At 38.9% G+C, this 6,000-nt stretch overlaps 1 protein-coding gene across 2 annotated transcripts in view; it reads left to right on the top strand.

Annotated features, from left to right (window-relative positions):
• The first annotated feature begins 2,445 nt into the window (after window positions 1-2,445).
• The window catches only part of gsna (gelsolin a), a 90,947-nt gene continuing 87,392 nt past the window's right edge, over window positions 2,446-6,000 (top strand). The window contains exon 1 of one of the 2 annotated variants that reach the window (XM_059993806.1): window positions 2,446-2,601. The gene's annotated coding sequence lies outside the window, so the exon portion shown is untranslated. The remainder of the gene's footprint in view (window positions 2,602-6,000) is intronic. The other variant, XM_059993807.1, reaches the window with a different exon arrangement.

The following is a 6,000-nucleotide window of genomic DNA, read 5'->3' as shown; positions in this document are numbered from 1 at the left end:
CGCTGTTATGCCTTCTTTGTAACTGAATGGATATGCTGGGCCCAGGATGATTATCAGATAAATGCATCACCCGGGAATTAAAGGCTTAATGCATGAGGAGCAATTGATGGCTCTGGACCTGTACTCACTGGAGTTTAAAAGAATAAGGTGGGGGGGGGGGTGATATCACTAAAACCTGTCAAATACTGTAAGGCTGAGATAGATAAAGGCCTAGATAAATAGGTTTGGAGAGGATGTTTCCTATAGTGGGAGAGTACAGGGCCGGAGAGCACAGATTCAGAGTAAAGGGATGACTCTTTAGAATAGGGATGAGGAGGAATTTCTTTAGCCAGAGGGTGGTGAATCTATGGAATTCATTGCCACAGACAGCTGTGGAGGCCAAGACATTGGGTATACTTAAAGCGGTGATTGATTGGTTGACTAATAGGGATGTTAAAGGTTACAGAGAGAATGCAGGAGAATGGGGTTGAGAGGGATAATAAATCAACCATGATGGAATGATGGACCAAACTTGATGGGCTAATTCAGCTTCTACATCTTATGGTCTTATATAAATGCAATTCTTGCTTAGCAGAGTTTCCTTTAAAAGTTTACCTTATGAGTAATTACCTACTCCTTTATTTAACACACATAACATGCTGGAGGAACTCAGCATGCCAGGCAGCATCTATGGAAAAAAGTACAGTTGACGTTTCAGGCCAAGACCCTCTGGCAGGACTGATAATAATCTTTTAGGTGGCAGTTTTTAAATGAATCGTCGCTTGAAGTTGTTCATTTGCTATAATGTAAAATAAAACTACAAATTATTGCACAATATCTTACATTTATATGCTCTTTTAATGTCAGCACTTTCAATTGACAATTAAGAAGGAAGAAGCAGAAAACAAACATATTATTACAGTACTGCTGAAGGGTCTCAGCCTGAACCACTTTTCCATAGATGCTGCCCGGCCTGCTGAGTTCCTCCAGCATTTTGTGTGTGTTGCTTGGATTTCCAGCATCTGCAGATTTTCTCGTGTTCATGATTTGATTAAATGGTGTGATAATGAGATAACTCAAGTAATTACAGGTGATATCAAGAAAATATTTCCTAACGAATGGAATAATAGCCTGAAATGAAAGAATTGGGCCAAAGTAAGAGCAATGTAATTAATCCACTTCTTGGTCCTCTTTCCAGATCCCCGAATATTGTTTTCCTTTAAATATGTACTTATGTATGAACATCATAATTGAATCTACCTTCACGATGAACCTTGTCAATGCATTGCAGACTCTAACTATTTACATATTATCATGTTTGTCCTACACTGTGCTCAACAGTGCAGGGACAGAACATCACTAAAGTTCTTGAAGAAAAAGTCTCCTACTTTGACCAAAGATTTAGTCATCTGCCCTAATATCTCCTATGAGATTTGATGAGAATCTTTTCATTTAGTAACCCTTTTAGGTGGCATTTTTTAAATGAATCATTGCTTGAAGTAGATATTCATTTGCTATTTTATAAAATAAAATTATAAATTATTGCACAATATCTCAAATTGATACACACTTTTAATAGTGGGGTATATTGTCAGCATTTTAAATTGACGATTAAGAAGCAAGCAGAAAACAACCTTATTATTATCAGTCCTGACAAAGGGTCTCAGCCCGAAAAGCTGACTGTACTTTATTCCATGCTGCCTGGCCTTCTGAGTTCCTCCAGCATTTTGAGTGTGTTATTACAATGATTAATACTATCGTCCCCTAGTATTTCAGGTCTATGGGCTGAGAATTTTTCTTAACCCGTTTTCCATTAATTAGCAACTTGTAAAGTTTAGTTGTCAATTATTTTAAGCAGGAGGTTAGGTGGGTAATGCAAATTGCTATGTTCTTGCTTGCGTATACTGTACTAATACTAGTCATGTCAATCTGTTATTACGATATCTATTTGCGTGAATCAATTTTGGAAATTACTTTGCTTTGGAGGTCGACTATTCAGTGTGGAATTCCATCCAGTTGTTATTTTAATCCCCCAAATCCTCGTAATTTAAATGTATTCCATGGATAACTTCAGCCAGGGACTATACTAACTTACACATAAAATAGGGGTGTTTAAGTAATATTTGTTTCCGATATCCTCAACAATCTCACTTGTACAATATAGTCGACGCTCAATTTGTTTTACATGAAAATAGCCATTGTAGACTTTCTAAGCGGGAACGGGTAAGAAAAACGCAATATTTTAAACACCTTCAAGTATTTGTGTAAAAACCCTGTTAAACTTCCTGTATGGAATCCTTTTTTTTACCCATTAATTTGTACTTCGGGAAAAGTTGAAACATTTCAATAAAGTCAATCTGAAGCTTAAGTTAGGTTTTTAATTTAAAAGAAAAAAATACAGTTTAGGAGGCTGAAAAGGTTTTGCCTGAAATCTGAGTACAAGGAACAGATGGCTCCGCACTGCCCCCTAGGCGTGGCTTTTGCAGGGATATAGCTGAAGGAGAAGGCGTGCTCCATAGGCAGATCCCGCTAGACGAGACAAGCCAGTCTCAGACTTCGTTTGATATCCCTGTGCCAATCGCTTCTTTGCATTGCCGGTAGCTCTTGGATAAGAATCACTGCGTATGTATCTTTTTTTTTAATTATTGTATTTGCGCTCGACCCCAGACCTGTGCGTTTTCGAGCCGGGAGTTACTTGGAATGAAAGACGCTCTTTGATCTGGCCATGACGGAATCTGGCAACAGAAAGCGAGATCTCTATGTGCAGACGTTTTACTTTTTCTCCAGTTTGGCATATAGTGAGATGAGAATGTCTACCTGTTAGTTACTGATTGCAGCATTTGATATACTTATAGTAACCAGTATCTGCCAGTACTGTGATTTTTTAAAAGTTTTTTTTAGTTTTGTTTACAGATACTTTTGTAAACGTCTCGTAAACAAAATAAAACGTAGCTTTTACTCCAAAATGCAATTAGTTTTAAAACTGTTTCAAAGTGTATTTCAGTGATTTTGTAACTTTTAGCTTACTGTCTGATTTTTAGATGGGCGTTAGCCTGGACATCTAACACGATGAGAATGTACATATTTCCTTCCAGTATTCCTGAACCCATTATTAACAAAAGGCACTTAAACATCACATTTAACGTACCGTAAGGCTTTTGCAGGAACTTTTTTTAAACAAAAAGTATTGATCGCTGTAGGGCGTTTGCGAATCAGTAAGTCTGTGGGATGTGAGTCATCCGAAAGAATTGTTGATGACTAATTTACAACCGATGCATGTATAATTTCCTGAGCTCTTTTAACCCCCCCCCCCCAATTCTAGTTTTCAAATGTGACAAAAATGATTTGGGTGTGTCCGGCTGTGGTAAAATCAGCTTGGCACATCTCCCTAAGAGAGATAGGACTGTAGTTTAGTTTGTGTAACGTTAGAACTCTTGTAAGGACGAAAAGTCTAAATACCACAGGGGATGCATTTAAGGAGTGAAGGGGGTAAGTTCAAAAGAGATGTGAGGAGCAAGTTTCCTTTACACAGTTGGGGTGCCTAGAATGCACTACCCGGGATGGTAGTAGAGGCAGATGCATTAGGGATTTGGGCACACGAATACGAGGATAATGGGCATTGTGTAGGCAGAGGGGATCAGTTTAGTCGTCCATTTGGTTGTTAATTGGTTCGACACAACACTGGTCTGAAGGGCCTGTTCCTGTGCTACTGGTCCGTGCTCTAAAGGGTTAATTTTGAGAAACGGTAGAATGTATAAACGTTGAAACTAAAGGAAGGAGAAACTCGTTGAAGTAGGCACGGGGGCTTTACCTGGCACCGAGCAGATGTGGCGGCAGTGTAAAAGGGTGTATCACCTTTGACGGATGGAATCAAGGAACTTTCTAAATTCTGTGTGATGCAAATGAGTTATTTTTGATCCCTTGAATGTCAGGGTATGCCTATGCTTGATCTGTCTTCCTAACTATACCTTGCCAGTCAGTCTTCATGTTTCAATGGGAAACTCTGCTGTAGAGGTTTCAACCTGCAAATAAAAACAGTTACTCATCTTTTCCCCAGTTTATCTGACTGTAGCTTCCAACCTAATTGCATGAACATCAGTTTCTCAAACTATTGGTAATCGCCCCCCTCACTATTCTGCATTCCTGTTTCTCTCTTTCACTTCATTTCCTTACCTGCCTATCACCTCCCTCTGGTGCTCCTCTTTTCCTTTCTTCCATGGTCTTCTACCCTGTCCTATCAGATTCCTCCTTGTTCAGTCCTTTGTCTCTTTCACCAATCAACTTTCCAGTTCTTTACTTCACCCCTCCCCCTCTTCCGTCTTCGCCTATCACCTGCCACCTTGTACTACTTCCACCCCTCCCTCCACCTTTTTATTTTGTCCTTTTTGCCCCCAGTCTCGATGAAGGGTCTTGGCCTGAAAGGTCGACTGTTTATTCTTTTCCATCGATGTTGCCAGGCCTGCTGAGTTTCTCCAGCATTTTGTGTGTGATGTCTGATTGTTTTTTTTAAAGATGCTGGGTAGTCAAACCTTTATTTTTCCTTAATGTTTTGGTTCAAACACTGAATCTCCGTAAAAGTTGTTTGAATAAATATAGCTCAATTGACTTAAGAATTAGTATCAGTCTTTGCATTGTGACTGTCATCTCATTGCTGATAGCAGTGCATGGGTGTGGCTCTGCAGTGGTCAAACTACTGACTTAGTAATTGATAACTAATCCGGAACTTAATGTTCAAATTTAACAATGGCAGCTCTGAAATGAATTCTGTAATTTAATAAAAGTTCTTATTTTAATTTAGTAATGATAAAACCAAACTACTGGTTATCATTTTAAAAAATATTTAATTTCCTTGAGGAGCAAAAATCTGCCAATTCAGCCTGAGTGATTCCAGACCACACTGATGTGACTAACTCACTTTTTTGCTCTTTTTTTTGCACTAATTTATATATTTATCTATATACTGTATACAAAATGTCTACTGCATATTGTAATTTATAGGCATTTTATTTATTGCGTTGTACTGCCCTACAACAACAACACACTTCATTGCATAAGCCAGTGATAGTAAACCTGATTCTGATTTGGAACTTGCACCACCAGGTTCGGGAACAGTTACTACCCCCCCCCCCCCAAACATCAGGCCCTTGAACAAAAAAGGATAACTACATTCCATCTGTTGAGATGTTCCCACAACCAATGAACTGGCTTTAAGGGACCATTATACATATTATTTCATGCTCTTGTCCTTTATCTATATTTGCATTTGCATGGTTGTTGTCTTCTGTGCTCTGTTTACAATTACTGTTCTCTGGATTTGTTGAGTATGTCTGCAGGAAAAAGAATCTCAGAGTTGTTCATGGAGACGTGTATGTACTCTATTAATGAATTTTTACATTTTTTTTTCCCCCAAGGACAAATCTGGCATTTGGTAATGCTGAGAACTCCCAAGATGTTGTAAAACTGAATAAACTGGGTAGGAAAACAAAGTTATTCTGCCTGGGTACGATTTAGTTTGGGTCTTGTCAAACACTTGGCTACAAAGTAAATGCAAAGGATGATCCCAGCCAGATCTTGGAATCTTCAACATAAATTTCCACCCTTCTATGTCTGAATAGCTCATTCCTGCAGCACCCGGTGTACTGAGGAAGGTTGTGCTGTTCTGAAACCATCCCATTAGAATCAGGTTTAATATCACTGTGCCTTCCTGATGGTAGCAATGAGAAGAGGGCATGTCCTGGGTGATGAGGGTCCTTAATGATGGACACTTCCTTTTGAAGCATCACTCCTTGACGATGTCTTGGTTCCTACCGAGGCAAGTGTCCATGATGGAGTTGACGAAGTTTACAAATTTTCTGTAGCTTACTTTGATCCTGTGCCATTCCATTAGCATGAAAAGTGGCTCAATTTTACTTGCTCAGGGCAGGTATTGCACATTGAATCTCTCAAACCAGGAGAAATTGTTTTGTAAATAACGCACTTCCTATTTTCAATGACTGGAAGTATTGTGTATCAGCTATATAG

The sequence above is a fragment of the Hypanus sabinus genome, chromosome 18, assembly GCF_030144855.1.
Source record: "Hypanus sabinus isolate sHypSab1 chromosome 18, sHypSab1.hap1, whole genome shotgun sequence".
Lineage (NCBI taxonomy): Eukaryota > Metazoa > Chordata > Chondrichthyes > Myliobatiformes > Dasyatidae > Hypanus > Hypanus sabinus.
Note: the sequence above shows the minus strand (reverse complement) of the source record. Positions and strands in the feature narration are given on the sequence as shown.